This window comes from Corvus brachyrhynchos, unplaced genomic scaffold (assembly GCF_000691975.1).
Source record: "Corvus brachyrhynchos isolate BGI_N302 unplaced genomic scaffold, ASM69197v1 scaffold194, whole genome shotgun sequence".
NCBI lineage: Eukaryota > Metazoa > Chordata > Aves > Passeriformes > Corvidae > Corvus > Corvus brachyrhynchos.
In genome coordinates, this window is record NW_008237890.1 from 2615260 (window position 1) to 2619176 (window position 3917).

At 32.0% G+C, this 3917-nt stretch overlaps 1 protein-coding gene across 21 annotated transcripts in view; it reads right to left on the reverse strand.

The window, feature by feature from the left end:
- Window positions 1-3917, reverse strand: part of PTPRD (protein tyrosine phosphatase, receptor type D) — a 1188396-nt gene that overhangs the window by 698705 nt on the left and 485774 nt on the right. For all 21 annotated transcript variants that reach the window (XM_017732862.1, XM_017732863.1, XM_017732840.1 and 18 more), the window contains one exon: window positions 2192-2240. The gene's annotated coding sequence lies outside the window, so the exon portion shown is untranslated. The remainder of the gene's footprint in view (window positions 1-2191; window positions 2241-3917) is intronic.

The window sequence follows — 3917 nt, forward strand, 5'->3', positions numbered from 1 at the left end:
AAAGAGTCCTCTTACATATTAAATCCCTACCAGTTGCATTTTTTTAACTGCTCCAACTGTGATAAACTTAAGTGATCCAATTTTAAAAAGTGGCAAAGCAGTTTTTTTGTTTGGTTTCTGAAGGTTTTGGGGCTTTTTTCCTGGATTTTCCCACAAAAGTTAATGATTTCTGTTGTGTATCGTTTGGGGGGGTTATTTGTATTTTTTTTTACATGACATCCTCCTCCGCCTTATTTTACCATAATTTTATTATATTTATCAATTATTTAATGCAGTTAGCTCAGCTGCCTCCCATATTCATACCCATAAAAGTCCTTTATCATACTGTTGAATAAACGGTTCCTCAAACCATGGGATACCATTGTCTTTGCATATTTCTTTCTTTGAAAGTCAAGCTTTATTATACATATATGCTTGTGTGTATTTTATATAGCATCAGTTGTTGGTGCTATGAAACATAAGGGGAAAATATTACCAGGAATCTTATATTAATTAATATACCGGTATTATAGTGAGACTTCTCTAACAGTCACTTCAGCGCATTGTTATTAAACACTTCCAGGGTTTCCTCAACCACCAGAAATTAACAAACTTCACAAGGCAGATATCTATACAGTTAACAGTTTTGATGATAGGAGATTGGCATACTGATAAAGAATTTCTATGAGTGCAGAAGCTTTACAGAAATATGGATAAACTCTGTGTCCCTGCACACATTTTCATATCTGGGAAAAAAAATGAGATTTGAAGGATTTTGAATTTAAAAGCATTTTAAATTATAATAGATACCTCTAAATCTGCTGTAGACATCTCTAAATTGCCTGCTGCAAGAGAGATTCTACAACTGTGCTGTGCAAGATGTGGGATAGCAATAATCAGTTTCTTTCTCAAGCAAAACAACAAGAAATAATCTAAGGGAAAAACAGCAGAAACAAGATGGAAACATCCACCAGATCCGCCCAAATATTAAGAAAAAATATTTTATGTGCTTTTTTTTTTTAATTGGTAATACAAAATTTTAAATGTTAGACTTTCACAAGAAGCCTTTGAAACAGAAATATGCTTTAAAGCTCAAAATTTGTAACTCAGTACAAAAGAAGCAACACAGCAAAATTGAACTACTACCTTCACGCAGTGAGTAGAAACACAAAACAAAGCTGACAGATCTGTTCTCCTGGGCTTAGGTTTCCGCTGTCTAGAAGTGTTGTTTGCTGCCCATGTATGCACAGTATGACAGCTATTTGTGTTATACAAATGAGGTTTACTCATGAGTTTGATCTCAATTGCATGCTAATCATATTGTCCCTGGTTATGAACAAGCACTTTACTTTGTTATGTTTAATACTATGAAACAAGCTTAAAACACAGGAGAGTACTTTTTAAGTAACCTGTTTAAGCTTGTTTGTCTCAATAGCTTTATTACATTACTTATTAAATTATCTCAGGAACATGCTAAATATCATTGTATTTTGTTCAAATGACTTCATGTTAAACATAATTTTTCTCAAAAAAATTATTATATGGAATAAATAAAAATTGATTTACGGCAACCACAAGTTTCCAGTAATTTTAGTTCTCATTATAATGGCTATGTGTCTTATCTCTCACTCCCCTGCATTGTAACATAAAAATCCTGACAGTAAGAAATAATTTTGATAAAACCTGTAATGTGATAACATTACTGTTTTCTGCTGCTTAGCCCTTATTCACTCCTAAAAGATGGTTTCTAATCAGTTATTTAATGTACAGAAATTCAGTTTACATCTGGAGAACCTCTGTCATTTTTTCAGATCGTTGCCTCTTTTGTTCATGTAATCTCTCACACTGAAATTACATCAGCTTCTGTGTTTGATGACTATGTTAACATAACACATTCAAATTACATATATAACATTGAAGTACAGTTATGTCATTATGTCAGTCAAACTATGTTAAAACACAACAAACAAAACATGAACAAGTTCATTTTACTGTTACATGGTAAATGGAAAAAAACCCTTTCTTCCTCACAATATCTTGAAACTAATAGAGATTAATTAATCACTAGTATTACTGGTTGACATTATCACAGACTAGGTGGGACTTCTTTGGGGTTTTTTCATGTTCCAGGAAATATGGTATAGGCTAGGAGACAGTTATTCACAGAACCATCCCAATTCAGGCTTAAGAAATAACAAAAATTATTACTCACCCTGAGCTTGCAGGTTTGGAACACAATAAAAAAGACTCTATCCTGAGATCTGAAAAACACAAAAAAAGAGCTTTCTATAACCACTAACAATAGTCAGACATTAGATATGCAACAAATAAATGCTTGTTCAATACTTATAAAAACCACAAATAATTGACATACATATACCTTATAAGAATATCAGTTGACTTAAACCTCAAGTAATATGCTTTGAAAGAAGCACATTTTATGTCAGAAAAGCAGCCCAATAAAAGTCTAAGCTTTCAAGTGTGTTCAATCTTCCTCTCCCTACATCCCTACAGTGTTTTGAAGAAAAATCAATTTTAAGCTCTCTTCTGGAAATTAGAATTTGTGAATTTCTGTGCCGACCAATAAACTCCAGGGATATCTGGGTAGAAGAGTTCAGACTGCACACCAGAGCAGTTTAAACTATGACTTGAGAAGTTTATTTGAACATAAGAAGTTCCTTTGGAAAACAAATTACTTTAAAGCTCAGAAGGTAATAAAAAAACCTGAGACCATATTCTATGATTTCAGTTCTAGGAGGGGGAAATCAAAATAATTAAAATAATAATAAAGGTTATATTTTCATGTTTGAAAGGGATCAGAATGCTTTGTGATGACTGATGAAAGTGCATCAGAGTAAAAGCAATAGAAAGTCTGACTGGACATGGATGTTTGTAAACATGGCAATGCAAAAAAGGGATGCTTTCTATAAAAGCAGAGGAAGAAAAAAAATTAGTGCAGCAAATCTCCTTTATGATCATCAAATACAAAAGATTCATCATTGAATTAACATTCATTTCATGGACCTGGATGCATTTCTTTATAATTTCTAAAATTTGTTAAATTTATCAATACTATAACCATGGTTATTCCATTAATAAGGTTTGAGGTTACACATTAGCCTAATAAAAACAGTCTAAAATTGATTTTCCTGCAGCAAATTACTTTCCGACTTTTTGTCTACAAGCATTTTTCTCTTTCCAGTGCAACACTAACGAAGATTAATGCTCAAAATTTAAAATCTGGTAAATAAATATTAGAAAATACAGAAAGTAAAAGTGTGTCTCTTTGAATAATAGAAAAGAGGGATGCATAGAAAAATTATGCAAAAACATAATGTAAAATTTATGTTAGTTTTATGCTAATAGTAATTAACGTATAAAAGGAGAATATTAGATGCTATAATGGTAATGCTTTGGAGGAAGCATGTATGCCTCCGTAATCTTAAGATTATTCCAGACATCCTATTAACAGATTATCCATTCAATGCTTGCAGTGTTGCCAAGTTCTTCAATTTTTCCATGGTGTTTCCATTAGATAAACTAGTTTTTTGGGTTTGGGGTTTTTTGTTTGGTTGTTGGTTTAGTTTTTTTTCATTGGTTGTATCTTGTTTGTTTGTTTTTTAGGGAACATTGATGGTTTTGGGTTTGTTTGTTGCTTTGGGTTTTTTTTCATGGCTCAAGGACTGGCAGGTTTTTCTTCCCAAAGTATTTTCCACGTGTTTAAAAAAAGAGCCCAAGGATAAAAAAATATATATATATATATGCCCTTTCTTTATATTAAAATAGCCAGGTTATTTTTATTTTTAAAGTTTCTAACTAGGGTTTGAGTTGAGCATTTAACAGTGAAAATCAAATGGGTCCTGCATAACCTTGTCAACGTTTCCAAGTTAAAGACCTCAGAATTTCCACCATTAAAACACATTTAGTCTTAGGTCTCT